At 36.3% G+C, this 17,137-nt stretch overlaps 3 pseudogenes; 2 read left to right on the forward strand and 1 right to left on the reverse strand.

The window, feature by feature from the left end:
* Window positions 1-1,836: 1,836 nt before the first annotated feature.
* LOC120160201 lies at window positions 1,837-3,777 on the forward strand (annotated as a pseudogene).
* Window positions 3,778-6,082: 2,305 nt separating this feature from the next.
* On the forward strand, window positions 6,083-7,480 carry LOC120160153 (annotated as a pseudogene).
* A 6,298-nt stretch (window positions 7,481-13,778) lies between these two features.
* LOC120160129 lies at window positions 13,779-16,770 on the reverse strand (annotated as a pseudogene).
* Window positions 16,771-17,137: the final 367 nt, after the last annotated feature.

The raw sequence follows: 17,137 nt of genomic DNA on the forward strand, positions 1-17,137 counted from the left end.
TTATTTTTATTTTTAAAGATGCTAAGTATGATTGTCATACTTAGCTCATTTCTCCATAAGCTAAGGGCTAAAGCGATGACTCAATTCCTATTGTGAGTATTCAAAAGTACTTAAAATACCTTCGGGTATTTTTTCAATTTTCTGGAGAAATAGGATAGGTAACGGCCTGTCCTTTAAAATCAAAATGTTTTTTAAATCAAAAAGAGTTTGTTGGTTTGGATGTTGTTCTGGTTTAAAGTTGGGAGGAAGAATCGGCTGGTAGCAAGTTTGACTTCTTGTGAAAGCACTTAGCGGCGGTCTACTAAGGGAAATTGAGAACAAGCTCGATTTTCATTGAGACAACATAGTCCGAGTCGGGTTTTTTCAAAGCTTTTAAAACTAAGTTGGTGTTGACGACGATAGTCATAGTTAGTTCACATAAGGACTGAAATTCAAAGATAGCTTTTGGATTTTCGTTTTACAAGAGTGAAAAACAAGTTACAGGGGTTGGGCATTGTAGACTGTAATCAACAGATATCCGAAGTGAAAATCTATTCCAATGATCAATTTGAATTGAGACAGACTGAAGCCTGAGACTATTTTTCACTATAAATTTTCTTCATCTCAATTTATTTTTCAATTTATTTATTTAATCTTTATCTCATATTATTTCTTTAAATAATTTAAAACCCCTTTTTTCTCTCATCCTTATCTTTTATCACTTTTATCCAAATCTCTATCCATTCTCATCCTTATTCAAATCTAAATTAAGAAGTCCACAACCACAAAAAATCTAAAGTCCATGTGACGGACCTTACTTCTCTCTACTACTCTTTCCTTTATTTATTTATTTATTTATTTATTTTTTAGAATAATGATTTATTTGACAGTAATACGATGTCTGTCAGGATAGTATACTATCCGAGATTCTCAACACTTTGTGACTGCGGTAACATGAAGGATTGGAGTTGGGTGAAATTAAGGTGTTGGGCGATGGTTGAATTTAAAGGATAGGATAGGTGCAATTCAACCATGTTCGCAGACAAAACAACACATTTTCATATTGTTTAATTTGTAAAAGATTGTATGTTTCGTCAATCCATTTTCAAAGCTTGGTGGTAGTAAAGGTGAAATATTGAGAATATGGTTTGTAGAATGAGGGAATACCAATCAGATGTTTGTTGCGTCCACAAACAGTTTAACGTGTTCAGATTTATGTTTTTTTAAGGTCATCTTGCTTACTAGGGCGTTAAGAATTTTGTAATGTGGTTTGTTATTATTAGGTGCTATAAGATTTTGTCTTTGTGGGCTACTCCTCTATAACCTTGATCATCATTATATGCCCTTTTCCCCTTTTATTTGAAGGGATTTTTTTAATGAGACATAAGGTGGTTTTGCATGACCATTTTCTTCAATAAAAATCATACATTGCCGAGCAAAAAATAATAATATACTTCACGCTTTGTGCGAAGGTATCAATTATAAGGCCAAGACTTCTTCATGCAAGTTTCTCAACACTTAAATACGAGGGTATATTTGAGGCAAGGGGAGAAACCTTGTTAGGAGGAGGCAGAATTCCTTTCTATATCACTTTCTCAATACCCTGCCTGAAGTCTCATGCGAAGAACGAGGATGTCATATTCACATCGCAGAGAGGTAGCAGAGACTTCTCCAATTTTTGGTCAATTCTTAATGGTGGAGAGAGAGCTGTGGGGGGCTTTTCTCGAGCCTTTTCCCAAAGAAGAAGTGACTCTTATACCCTTGGAAAAGTCCAATGAATGGGTGGAGGCGTCTTTTCCATGGTAGAAACATCTGAACGCCATAGTGGAGGCATCTCGCCTCTCTTTTAAGGTAGATCGGCATTGTACAAGCAAGAGTAGGAGAGATCCTTGCATCAGTCTAGTTTTTGTAGTCATTTCAGCGGTTTTTGTAGATGAGGCTTCTTAGTATGCAGTAACGCATTGCGATGGTTGCAGAGACATCTCAACGTGTTCCATAAACCAAAGGTAAAAATGAGGGATCTTTGTCGCGGCATCACCAAACAAAGACATCTCAACACTTTGTTAAAGAAGAGGCTCTCAACTCTTAAGAGGCAAGTAAAAAATCGATTGAACCGAATCGATTTAATTAGAATATTCTGGCTGGTTTTAGGATATCAATCGACTTTTTACTTGCCTCTGAAGTGTTTCTTTAAGATGCGAAAATGGTGAACGGGTTTCTAGAATCAGGGACCGTTAGTGTTGCCAATTCTACTTGCCTTTGCTGGAAATTACAAGGGAGACTTGTATTTATAAATGTCTCGTTAATTTGACTCAAGGACTCGTTATCATAAATCTAATAAGCCTTGGGCTACAAGCATGTATTAAGCTATTCTCGAAGAATAGAATCTATCCAAGGCGAGGATGTCATCTTTAACCCGGAGGACAACACACCGGCAATAATATTTGGAACGTTTGGAGGTGAGCAATCAAACTTTAATGTGCAAATAAGTTGCAATAATTTGTTTAGCTTGTTAAGCATTTTGTTGATGTTTATGATTGAATTTGAATTCACCAAATTTCAGGGTTTGTGGGTTTCGTGCTAATTGTTAGTATTATGCGTAAATGTCTTTCCAAGGAAAACGAGACAGACAAAGAAACAGAAAAAGCAAGGGAGTTGGCTAGGATGTTAGCAGAGCTCATTGCTTATTACCAGAAACAACCAGCGCCACCAGTTGAAGCCTCGGTGGATGTGGAAACAGTGTTAGACAAACAAACGATAGAAAGACTCGTAGAGATGGTGCTCGATGAAAAAACAGCCATATTTTCAGCCCAGTTGCTTCAAATTTTCACATCAAATTATTCTACCAAACTAGGCCAAGGTGGGTATGGAGAAGTTTTCAAAGGACATTTTCCGGATGGGCGTCCCATAGCTGTTAAACTACTCCACAGCCACGGCATAGACAAAAGGATTGAGGAGCAGTTCATGGCGGAGGTCAACACCATAGGAAGAACATACCATCGGAATCTGTTAAGACTTTATGGCTTCTGGTTGAACCAAAGACAAAAGCTTTAGTTTACGAATACATGGAAAATGGATCTGTTGACAAACTGTTATTCGAGAATAAACATGAAATTGAGTGGGACAAGTTATATGAGATAGCAGTTGGAGCTGCTACAGGGCTTGAGTATTTACATCATTTCAGCCTTAAAAAAATAATCCATTATGACATTAAACCTGCAAACGTTTTGCTCGATTCCAACTTTTGCCCAAAGATTGCTGATTTCGGACTTGCAAAGTTGTGCAATCGAGAAAGCACAAATATAACCATGTCCAGAGTCGGAGGGACTCCCGGATATGCAGCCCCGGAGATTTGGATGCCATTTCCAGTGAGTTACAAATGCGATGCCTATAGTTTCTTGGTGATGCTGTTCGAGATTATCGGAAGGAGGAGGAACTTTGTAGGTGAGAGTCAAGAGTGGTTTCCGAAGCAAGTATGGGAGAAATTTGACAAGGGAGAATTGGAGGAGATCTGAGACAATTGTGAAATTGAAGAAAATAACAGGGAAAAGGCCAAGACAATGGTAAGTGGGGCTCTATGGTGCGTCCAATACTTGCCAGAGGCTAGGCCTTCCATGAGGAATGTTGTAAAGGTTTTAGAAGGTGGGGCTGAAGCAGCTACGCTTCCTAACCCATCTCAGCATCTGATTTCATCAGCTAATGTACATTCAATCATCCGTAGCACTTCAAATCCAACAACGATTTTGACGAAGATGATAGAGATGACACGGCAGTCATGAGAAAGTATGAGATTCGCTATCCAACTCCTTATATTTACTATGCATCATTAATTGCTCATGTTTCTTGTCTTAAATTCCAAGTTTGTATCTTGTTTTAGACACGACTGTTTAAGGATATATATTAATTTATGGGAGTTCTCTAACTATTGAAACACTTAATTTTAGTTTTACATGGTGTCGGAATTTTACTTGTTTTAAATCTAGTTTTCTTGAATGGTTCCAGTGATAAGGAATGTTGTTCTTATTATATTATCTGGGTTTGAACAATTTTATCTGTAGATGTACATAAATTTAATCAGATTTAACATCGAACACGTATACTACTTTATATAAAACAAATTAAAGTATGAAAGTCCTTTTCATGATAACAAACAAATTAAATTTAGTCTTCCCAACTTAAAAAAATTTATTTTTTCACAGAAAAAAAGTTAATTTGAATAATAATAAAATCTCTAACGAAATCATGCCTAATCAGTATAAGTCATTGCCATAGAAATTTATTGACAATTCATAAGTCGAAACAGATCTCATAAACGTTCGCTCGATTCCCTCAAATACTCAAACTTTGAAAATAATAGAAACATTGTTGTGTCATCAAAATCACCCAATCCTATAGATCTGTCAATAAGTACAAAAACCTTAGTTACTTCCATAGAAGATCGAAACGGCACATCCCTCCATCTCTAATCACCAATGCAGAACTCAAAAGATCAACATCTTATCCTAGCACTTAGAAGAGAATGACAACGAGAAAAGAATTATTTTTTTCCATTAATTGCTCCTTTAATTTGCTTTGCCAAAGAAGAGAAGACTTGAAGGCTTGATGTCTATAAACGTTGAACGAATTTTGGATTTCGACCTATCCAATCTGAATACCACCATTATTTGTTAAAGTGTACACTTTTTTTTCACTCATTATTAGTTCTTCTCCCTCATTCACCGTCAGCTAGCAGATAAAAATTGAAGGCTGGAAGAGTAAGTTGTTAAGCATGCATATTCATATTTATATTAAGTCTTTAAATTAATATTTAATAACACGTATTTTTAGTTCGTGTTTTCTGAGGGACTGAATCATGAAAAAGATCATGTAGGAGACCTGAAAGTCAAATTAGTTATTTAAAAATAAAATCTAGGATTTCGAAATGCGCATTCATTTTTATGCGCGTAAGTGATAACAAATGGAGACTTTAAATCAAGTCATCAATGATAAATTTTGATTTCTCATTCGAGGTAAGACGGACGTTTGTATATGATTTGGTTGATGATATGATATATGATAAAAGGTTTAAATTGAGAGGAATAATATTTTTTAAAAAATAAAGATTCGATAGAATTCATAGAATTTGATAGATCTCTTACGCATAAAAGGTATAGCCAATAATATGACCAAAAGAGTCTGATATGATTATAAAGCCGGTAAACAAGTAATCTTGTACCACTACACATAGAGTATATACTCAAATCCTATGATATGCTATTATATCCATAGTGTCTCAAAGGAATCAATAGATCCATATTTAAACATATCAAATCTGATTTTAGATGCAACAATTCACTGCTGGAAATTTATGTAAAAATTATGTATCATCTCATATAAAGGTCATCTCATGTATATACTTTTAGTGTCACAATAGCAACTAATGTTGTAACACATTTATTCATCACACACAATAACTTAATTCATGTGGGTGCATCAAAAATAAGGAACAAACCTCAATTCACTAACGGGTTAATGTGTCAAAGTTGCATGTCTTGTTGTGTTCTTCCTTGTCTGATGTCATCCTTGGAACTTTCGCTCATCATCCACCAGTTACTAGATTTGCATGCTGGTGTTGCATGTCAAATCTGACTTGAGATCGGATGTATGTCCTGAGTTGTTCATTACTGGATTGTATTTATTGATTATGAAAGCTCGTTGTTCCATAATAACACCTCTACTGCGGATTTCACCGAGTAGTTTTCTACATCATTCACTAATCTGACGTATCCGGTAATCTCTCAAGTGTACCAAATGGCATCAACTTCGTATCAGACTTATGGCCTTTGTAAATTGAAGTTTCCTAAACTTCACTGTTTCCATTTATTTAATTTATTCTCCGTCATTGTCAATCTCAAAGTGCTGGCCGGCTAAATTTGTATTCAACTTAATTATTGTTCTTCTTGGAAATTACCAGGTAAACGTGTAGTGCTAGAATGACAATGACTTGGAAAAACAATAAAACAAAATGTAGCATTTAATTGATCTCAAAACACTCATTATTAATCGCAACAACTAACCCTTCAGCTGCGAGCAAGTATAAAGCAATAATCTCACGAGTAGGAGAATGTCATCTGATGCAGGAATAGTACTTGGAACGTTTGGAGGTGAGAACTTAGATGTTCATGTCTTTTGTTTAAGGTTTTTAAGCATTTTGTTCATGTTAATGGTTGAATTTTGCTGGCCATAACGACCTGTTGGAAAAACTTCAGGGATAGTAGGTCTTCTAATAATCGTTGCTATCGCATTACGTGTAAGGGACTCCCAAAGAGAGACAGACAGTATTGTGGACAACGAAACATACGATGGAAGAAAGAAAGGGAGTTCGGTGCTTATTACCAGAAACAATCAGCGCCGCCACCAGTTAAAGCAGCGGTGGATGTGGATGCAGTGCCGGAGAAACAAACAATAGAAAGACTCATAAAGCTGGTGCTCGATGAAAAACCAGCCAGGTTTTCTTCCCAGTTGCTTCAAATTTTTACGCAAAATTACTCTACCAAACTAGGCCAAGGAGGGTATGGTGCAGTTTTCAAAGGACAATTTCCCGACGGGCGGCCGCTAGCTGTTAAACTACTCCACAACGACGGCTTAGATAAGAGGATCGAGGAGCAATTCATGGCGGAGGTCAGCACCATAGGAAGAACATATCATCGGAATCTAGTAAGGCTTTATGGCTTCTGCTTTGAACCAAAGACAAAAGCTTTAGTTTATGAATACATGGAAAATGGATCTCTCGACAAATTGTTATTCGAGAATAAACATGAAATTGAGTGGGAAAAGTTATATGAGATAGCAGTTGGAGCTGCAAGAGGACTTGAGTATTTACATCATTTCAGCCTTAAGAAAATAATCCATTATGATATTAAACCTGCAAATGTTTTGCTTGATTCCACTTTATCCCAAAGATTGCAGATTTCGGACTTGCAAAGTTGTGCAATCAAGACAGCACAAATATGACCATGTCGAGAGTCGGAGGGACTCCGGATATGCAGCTCCGAGATTTGGATGACGTTTGCCGTAAGCTACAAATGTGATGTGTATAGTTTTCGGGGTGATGTTGTTCGAGATTATCGGAAGGAGAAGGAACTTCGTAGGTGAGAGTCAAGAGTGGTTTCCGAAACAAGTATGGGAAAATTTTGACAAGGGAGAAATGGAGGAGATTTGGGAGAATTGTGAAATTGAAGAAAAGGATAGGGAAAAGGCCAAAACAATGGTAAGTGTGGCTCTATGGTGCGTTCAGTACTTGCCAGAGGCTAGGCCTTCCATGAGGAATGTTGTAAAGATATTGGAAGGTGGAGCTGAAGCAGCTACGCCTCCCAACCCATTTCGGCACCTGATTTCATCGGCTAATGTACATTCAATCACCGTTAGCCGCACGAATTCAACAGCAGATTATTACGAAGATGATAGAGATGACAGTATGAGATTCATTATGCAACTCCTTAGATTCACTATGCATCGTTAGTTGCTTATGTTTTTAGTCTTAAACTCCAAGTTTGTAAGATATAGAGTAGATTTATTATTGACATAAATTGTAATAAGTTATTCATCAAAAATATTCTTCTATAATATTATTGACATAAATATGTTCGATAGGTGCATGTTTCACTGTCAAGAGAGTTATTGATTGTTACTTCACTAGCCTAAAAATGCAGCGGATCCCATATGAAATAAAATTCCGAAAATATTTTTTTCAATCATCAAAGCCTCCACCAATCACAGCCGGAATAATCAACTAGATTTGAATTTTGTAGAATAAACTATGTTCCAATGTACCTCTAATATATCTCAAAATTCTCTTACAATCAACTGGTCTTGCTTTGGCTTTTCCGTATATCAGCTTTCCAAAATCTCATTGTGCAAGAATGAAAATAACTATGAAAAAGAAAATGCAAAATAATTTGACTCAAAGACTTCTTCTTAGTCGAGTAAGCCTTGGGCTATGAGCATGTATCAAGGTATTCTTGAAGAATAAGACAAGTATCTCTCAAGAAGGAGAAGGTCATCTTTTGATAATTATTTGTACGCAAGAGTAATATTTTGGAGGCGAAAGACTTTGGTGTTAATACAAAATTTGTTGCGGAAGAAGGCTATCGGATAGAGCAAAATACAACTGATAATTTGAGAAAATAAAAATTGAAGATAAAAGAGACACAAAATTTACATGGAAAACCCCTAAATAATATAGGGTAAAAACCACAGGCAACGGTAGAAGAATTTCACTATGAGAAAAAATAGGAATTACAACCTCTCTCGATCTACTAAGGAGAAAACAATGATAATTCTCTCTTGATAAAAAGGAGAAAACAACTCTCAAGAAACTCTCTAAAATCTCTCTAGTATTGGAAGAAAGCTAGAATGATTTGGGATGTTTTGAAGCTAAATGAGCTAGGGTATTTATAGTTGAAGCTTTAAAGACTAATTTATAAATACCCTAAATTACAATGACTAAAATTGAGATTATCCCATTAGCAAATTTCAAATTTTGTGTGCCTTTCGGTGCATTTAATGCTTTTGAATTTTTTCCAACATGCACTTTCGGTGCATGTGCTCAACAATCTCCCACTTGAAGATTTGATTGGAACAATCATATCTTCACACCATTCTTTCTACCTTGTACCATCATGTTGCTTATGCTTCTGACAGACCACAAGAGGATCGACACCAAGTAAATTTATCAGCGTTGATCGCCTTTTTCATGAAATCTGCTATGTTGTCTTTGGTATGGATCTTCTGCATATCTACCGTCCCTTCTTCCACCTTTTCACGAATGAAATGGTATTGAACTCGTATGTGCTTTGTCCTTGAATGAAATGTTGGATTCCTTGCTAGATGCAAGGCGCTTTTACTGTCACAAAACAAGGAGACATACTCTTGATTGTGCCTAAGCTCCTCGAATAGCATCTTCAACCAAATTGCTTCTTTACTGGCTTGTGTAGCTGCTACATATTCTACTTCTGATATGGATGTAGCCATATCTGACTGCAATTTTGAAACTCAGCTTACAACTCCATCAGCAATTTTGAACACATATCGTGTCGTAGATTTTCTTTTATCTAAATCCACTGCATAGTCAGAATCTACATACTCATTGATTAGTAAGTTTGATCATCCGTAACATAATGCAATATTTGAGGTTCCTTTGATGTATCTCAGGATCCTCTTTACTGCATTCCAATGCTCTTTGCCTGGATTCGCCATGTACCGACTAATCACTCCCACTGCTTGTGCAATGTCTGGTCTTGTGCACATCATAGCGAACATTAAACTTCTCACTGCTGATGCATACGGTACTCGAGACATCTTCATCCTCTCTTCTTCACTGCTAGGACTCATACTGGGAGGATAATTTGAAGTTAATAGAAGAAGGTAGAAATTGGCTTACAATCTGCATGCTGAATCGTGACAAGATCTTTTCAAGTAATTCTTTTGTGAAAGCAAATCTCTATACTTATGTCTTGATGTATTTGCATCCCTAAAATCTGTTTTCTGATCCCAAGTCCTTCATTTCAAATTCCCTAGCCAGTTGTTCCTTCAATTCTTCAATATGATCTTTGTGGGTCCGCAACCAACATGTCATCCACATACAACAATATAACAAAATCGTTATCACCAGACCTCTTGAAATAAGCACAAGGGTATGCATTAAGTTTGTTGTATCCAAGGCACATAATGAAGGAATCAATCTCTTATACCAACCTGCAACCAAGTTCTTCTTTTCTTTTTCTTCAAAACCTTCAGGCTGGAGAAAAAAATTCATTGAAATCAAACCTTCTTTTTGAGCATATCCTTTGACCACCAGTATTGCATGATACCTATCAACTTGATCGTTACCATTTCACTTGATTTTGAAGACCCATTTGTTACCAATTGGCTTCCTTCCTTGTGGTAGTGGCACAAGGTCCCATGTATTATTTTTATGAAGGCCTTCGATTTCTTCTTGTATCGTCATCATCCACAGTGAAGCATCTGAGCTGTTTATTGCCTCCTGGTATGTTGATGGCTCACCGTCCTCTGTTAAAAGGCAGTATGCAATATTACCTTCTATAACATAATATGAGTGCCAATTGGGACGCCTTCTCACACGATCTGATTGACGAGTTGTTGGAACTTCATAACTCTCTGGTTCTTGTTCATCATGTGCTGGTTCTGCTTCAGAAGAATCTCCTTGTTCAAACTCCTTTTCCACATGTATCTGTGTAGTCTCTGACTTTTCAGTACTATCATCGTCTTCTTTTCTTTGTAGCTTATCTTCTATAAAGATAACATCCCTGTTAATGATCACTTTGCGGGCAGTGGGATCCCACAAGCGATACCCCTTTACTCTATCAGCATATCCCAAGAATTTGCATTTTCTGGATTTGGATCCAACTTTGAAATTTCTTGGGAGTTGTACATCGCGTACACAATACTTCCAAATACATGGAGGTTTGAATAATTAGCTGGTTTACCAGTCCACATCTCCATTGGTGTCTTCAGCTCTATTGCAGTTGATGGAGCTCGATTCACCAAATAACAGACGGTATTGACTGCTTCTGCCCAGAATGATTTTTCTAGGCCTGCATCCCTCAACATTGCTCTTGTTCTTTCTAACAAGGTTCTGTTCATCCGTTCTGCCACTCCATTTTGTTGAGGAGTGTTTGCCACTATGAACTGTCTTTTGATGCCTTCTTTCCTGCAAAAGTCATCAAATTCTTCGCTTGTGTATTCTCCTCAATTATCTGTTCTGAAACATTTGATCTTGTTTCCAGAATCAAGTTCCACCCGCGCTTTGAAGTTTCTGAGAGTTGAAAACAAATCTGACTTCTTCTTAATAGGGTACACCCAACATCTCCTAGAGTAGTCATCAATAAATGAGACAAAGTATTTTGGTCCGCCTAAGGATGTAACTGGTGCTTGCCATACGTCAGAGTGAACCAATTCTAGAACATTTTTGCCTCTAGAATTTGACGTGTTGAATTTCAATCGGTGCTGCTTACTTGTTATACAATGCTCACACAAAGTAAGTGATACATTTGTTAAGCCTGGAAGTAGATTTTTCTCCTCAAGGACTTTCATTCCTTGTTCTGACATGTCTCCAAGTTTCTTATGCCATAGCATTGCAGAATCTGAACTACCTAAGGCAACAGAGGCTTCTGCTTCTAGCAAAGTCTCTCCCTTCAGCATGTACAAGTTTGCAGCTATCTTTTCGCCTTTCAGCACCACAAGCGCTCCACGGAACACCTTCATGATTCCATTCTGTGTTTCAATCTTGCTTGCATTATTATCCAACAATCCGTAGGATAATAAATTTTTCTTCAGGCCTTTCACGTGCCGCACATCTCGAACAACTTTAATTGTTCCATCATACATCATCAATTTGATGGTTCCCACGCCAACGATCTCTAAGGCATGATCATTGCTACTATACACAAATCCTCCAGAGATAGGTTCATAATGATGGAACCATTCTCTTCTTGAGGTCATGTGATATGTTGCTCCCGAATCAATGAGCCAAATATATGCATATCTCTTTCTACCTTCCACGGTGGTTGACGCTTCACAGCATAGAGCATCTCCATCATCTGAAGTGTTTGCGGTATTGCCTTGTGGATTGGAGTTTTTATTTAGACTCCAACAATTCTTCTTCAAGTGACCCTTATTTCCACAGTTGTAACACTTTAAATTCTTCTTGCTCCTCGACTTCGATCTACCATATTTGTGACTGCTGCTTTGGCCACGTTCTGTTGATCTCCCTCTCATCGTTGTCAACGTTTCTGCTTGTTGTAGATTTACTTGTCTGTCTTCCTTGTTCTTGCGTCGATTTTCTTCTTGTAGAACAGCAAATGCAACGTCATCGAAGACTAGACTGGTGACATTACTGTTTATCAAGTTGATGATGAGTTGATCATACGAATCAGGTAGACTTTGAAGTAGAAGTTCAGCACGTTCTTGTTCTCTTATTGTACATCTTAAGGATGTAAGCTGAGAAAATAACGTGTTCAGTGTGTTTAAGTGCTCTGTCACTGAAGTAGATTCCGACATCTGGAGAGTGTACAATTTCCTCTTAAAGAAAATTTTATTGTGTAACGATGTGGCCTCGTACAATTTGGTGAGATGATCCCATATTTCCTTAGCTGTCTTTTTCTCCTCGATGCTTGACAATACTTCATCTGCTAATGCTAGATGAAAGTTTTCCATAGCATTTCCATCCATTTCGATCCATTTGTTGTCATCTGTGAAATTCACCGGCATTTCACTGATAGCTGCTAGACAACCGTCTTTCCTCATGATGGCCTTCATCTTCAATTTCCATAATGAGAAATTTCTCCCATTGAATTTTTCAATATCAAATTTCGTTGTCATAGCTTCTTTTACGGATAGCTCCCACTATTTCACTATCGTGAATAGTTCTTTGAAACCTTCAAAGAATGGGTAATAACTTCTTACTTTCTTATGTTGGAGGATCCACTTTTTGGTGACAACCACAAAGACAATAAGCAGATATTACAGACTCTAATCTGGCTTTGATACCAATTGTTGCGGAAGACGGCTATCGGATAGAGCAAAAATGCAACTGATAATTTGAGAAAATAAAAATTGAAGATAAAAGAGACACAAAATTTACGTAGAAAACCCCTAAATAATATAGGGTAAAAACCACAGGCAACGGTAGAAGAATTTCACTATGAGAAAAAATAGGAATTACAACCTCTCTCGATCTACTAAGGAGAAAATAATGATAATTCTCTCTTGATAAAAAGGAGAAAACAACTCTCAAGAAACTCTCTAAAATCTCTCTAGTATTGGAAGAAAGCTAGAATGCTTTGGGATGATTTTGAAGCTAAATGAGCTAGAATATTTATAGTTGAAGCTTTAAGGACTAATTTGTAAATACCCTAAATTATAATGACTAAAATTGAGATTATCTCATTAGCAAATTTCAACTAAATTTGTTGTGCCTTTCGATGCATTTAATGCTTTTTGAAAACAAAATTCCAACATGCACTTTCAGTGCATGTGCTCAACAAAATTTTGATGTGAAAACTAAGTTTATATATGGGAGAAAACTACAATGGAGATTTAGAGGAGATTTGGGACAATTGAAGAAAAGAATAGGGAAATGCTTTAGTTCAACTTTAATGCATCGTTAGCGGCTCAAATTCACGACAGTTTATAAGGATGATAGAGATGACTCCACAATCTTGAGAAAGTATGACATCCATTATGCATCTTCCTAGAAATGTTAAACACAAACTCCAAAATCCTATCTATTTCTAGAAATGTTATTATTGAATTAGATTTTCAAAGTAAAATATAATCCATCTTAACTTGAAAAATCTACTATTAGTAATTCCTTTATTTATTAAAAAACAATTTTATAGAAAATCTAAATTAAGTTTAATATTAGTAATAAATAATCTCAGGGTTCTCATCGAGATCAAGAACAAAATTTTATTTAACAGATGTAAAAATAACAAATTTTACAAGGTCGCTTTTATATTTTTTACACATTCGAAATTGCATCCTTCTATTTTTTTAAAATTCAATAATTTAATCCCTCTACCAGATAACGCAATAATTTTTTTCTTCAAATTTTGCTACTGGTGTTGCTCCGCATGACATCAAAAATATCTAAAATAGAGGAAAAAACCGAAAGACAAAACCAAAATATTTTTTTCATTAACATTGACGGAAGAGCAAAGCAAAATCCAAGAGGACCTAGTGCAATTTTATAATTCACAAAAGGCCATCATGGATGAAACAATTTTATCTATAGTTAAATGATAAGTCAACCTTATCAGCCTCTACAATAGATCAGCTCTACTAAAATTCACTCTTGGCTGAGATACCAAGCCACATTACAGCACTGAACATTTGCACAAAAAAACAAATGCAAAGAGGTGCAAAATTATAGCTTAAGCGTCATCATGAGCAAGGACTCCAGGAAGTTGTTTGCCCTCAAGAAGCTCTAAGCTGGCACCACCACCGGTCGAGATGTGGCTCATCTTGTCAGCAAGCCCAACCTTCTCCACAGCTGCAACAGAGTCACCGCCTCCGATGATTGTCGTCACTCCCTTGCCACTGAGCTCAGCAAGCTTCCTTGCAACTGCCTGCATTGTAAATAGTATTAAAAAGAACCATTTGTGAGCATAACCAAACGAAAAGACCTAATTCCACACCGTGACCACCTAACCTAATTCCTGAAAGTAATTCAGACTTACCTCAGTGCCCGCAGCAACTTATCAAACTCAAACACACCCACCGGTCCATTCCAAATAATGGTCTGGGTAGTGTCCAAAGACTCATTAAAGGTTTTGATGGAGTCGGGTCATATATCCAAGCCCATCCAACCATCAGGGATCTCTGCAGCTGGAACCACCTGCAAAAACATTTAAGAATCTAATAAATCAATGTCTGAAAACAATTCAAATATGGGGCATATATACTAGAAGATTTGGTATTATGTACACTCTGCTTCCATGTAGCCTATGGCCGTAAAATTACGTGTATTGCAACATAGTACACTCAAATCTCTTATCACGTACTTCATATGAGAAGCAGCACAAACCTTGCTGTCGGCATCAGCAGAAAACTTGTCCGCAATAATCACATCAGTAGGCAGCAAGAGAGAGACACCTTCTCGATAAGCGATGTTGCTAGATCAAGTTTGGCTTCTTCCACAAGTGATGATCCAACTTTGCATCCTTGGGCCATGTGGAAGATAAAGATCATTCCCCCACCCAGTAAGAGAATATCAACCTTGGCCAAGAGGGATTCGATCACTCCAATCTTGGTTGATACCTTAGAACCACCTACTATTGCAGCAAATGGCTTCTTGGGATTTGCCACAGCTCCAACAAGATAATCAAGTTCCTAAAAAGAGAGAATAGAACATAGCATGTCAAAGGACAACAGAGAACTGAAAAAACATAACTATAGCATCTTGTTATCTACATGCTCGAAAACCGCGAACATCTGATATTTTATGGAGGATATGCTTCAGCACAATCCAGCAGACAAATTAAATGATATCTCTATCAGATCCCATGGTTGCAAATATGATTCTTAAACCAATCTGCTAGATCACACAACACTTCATTTTCAAACTTAAGATATTCATAATACCTTCTGCATGAGAAAACCTGCAACAGAAGGTTTTAAGAACTTAGCCACTCCCTCTGTGGAAGCATGGGCCCTATGGAAGCTAGCTTCTTTGAGAATTCAGGATCATTCTTCTCTTCCTCCTTGTAGAACCTCACATTCTCAAGAAGCAATACACCTCCATCAGGTAGTTCAGCCACCATTTTCTCAATTTCTTCACCAATACAGTCGTTTGCCATTTTAACCTTTTACAAGACATACAAATTTTTAATAGAAAAATAAACCAAGCAAATGAAACTCAGAGGTGGAAAAAGAGTTAGTTTTTTAAAGAAAAACATCATCTTCAAGGAGTTGAGATAGCCTCCGCACAAGAGGCTTCAAACTGTACATAGGAGTGACACCCTTTTACAAATTTTTACCAAGACAGATACAAATTTTTAATAGAAAAATAAACCAAGCAAATGAAACTCAGAGGTGGAAAAAGAGTTAGTTTTTTAAAGACAAACGTCAACTTCAAGGAGTTGAGATAGCCTCCGCACAAGAGGCTTCAAACTGTACATAGGAGTGACACCCTTTGGGCGTCCCTGAAAGAGAAAAAAACAATTAGAAACATGTTATAAAATCTTCAACATGTGAAAAGATAAACAACGAAAAGAAACATTTCATCCACTTTGCATCCATCTAATTGCTAATTGCACTAAAATACTAAAACAAATCACATTAATAATATCTTTTTGATATTGAATAGCATACTACTACACACAGGGACAAAGGATTTGTTCCCTGAGATCTTTGTTAAGATCTTAGACTATCATTTACTGGAACAAGGAATGGCAACAGTATAACTTTACTTTCGACAAAGCAATTATACAGTTTCAGATGAACTATTGCTTCCAAAATGGTGCAAATAATAATCCAAGCTCAAAAACAGGAAATCAAACACAAGAGACAATAAAGGTGAACCAGTTTTTGAGTAAAAAACAAATAACAACTAAGAAAATATCAACCAGAAGAATATGCTTGTTAGATATATCAATAATAAATAAACGCTAGCTAAGTGCGTCATTTTCAGAATTAAAGAACAAATAAAAACAAAATCAGATTGAAATATAGACACAATATAAACATAAATGAGATGATGATCATGATGCCTCCTTCCGATTCTGACAAATCTAGCTTATTCAGACCACATAAATTAAAATAAACAAAAAAAACACAAATATCCATAAAAATAGCAATCAGAGCTCAATAAACACCAGATCAAAACATGCAAATAAATAAACAATAAACACCAGATCAGGAAGGTACCAAATGACTGGAAAGAATGACTTTAGAGCCATGGCAATCAAATACTTGATGGTGGGAACAGCAGCACGGATTCTGGTGTCATCAGTTATGTTGAAGTTTTCATCCAAAGGAACGTTCAGATCGACACTAACGAACGCTTTCTTTCCCTTCAAATCAGCTTCCTTCAAATCCCCAACGCTCTTCTTTCTACCCATAGTATTATTAGCGCTTGTCCTTCAACAACAATCAATGTAAAAACAACGCTGCACACAGAAAAAAAAATGGAAAACTAAATAAAAGTGTTCAAAGTGAGAGAGCTTACGAAGATGGGAGTGGCGGATGGATCAAGACAGTGAAAAGGGAGAGAGGTCTAGAAGGGTTTTAAATACAAGGAACAAGAAGAGCATAATTCGGGAAACATAATCTATTTTTGCGTGGGCAGCTTAAATATATTTATTTCGTATTTAAATTATTTTATGATTAAATATTTAAATTTAATTAGGCCAAAAAAGGTCGTTGTTAGTTGCTGTTCAAAAATAGTATCATTTAACTGCATTTTCATAATATACCTTTCTCAACCGTAAATTTAAATTATTTTAGTATGATTATAGTCGTAATGAAAAATCTCATTAATAAATTAGAATAAATATACACAAATATGTATATGTATATTATAATATTTGAATTTAAAATCTTTAATCATTTAAAAAATAATGAATTAGCCAACAGATTATTCTCTAACCACAAAATA

The sequence above is a fragment of the Hibiscus syriacus genome, unplaced genomic scaffold, assembly GCF_006381635.1.
Source record: "Hibiscus syriacus cultivar Baekdansim isolate YM2019G1 unplaced genomic scaffold, ASM638163v2 tig00111392_pilon, whole genome shotgun sequence".
Classification (NCBI taxonomy): Eukaryota; Viridiplantae; Streptophyta; class Magnoliopsida; order Malvales; family Malvaceae; genus Hibiscus; species Hibiscus syriacus.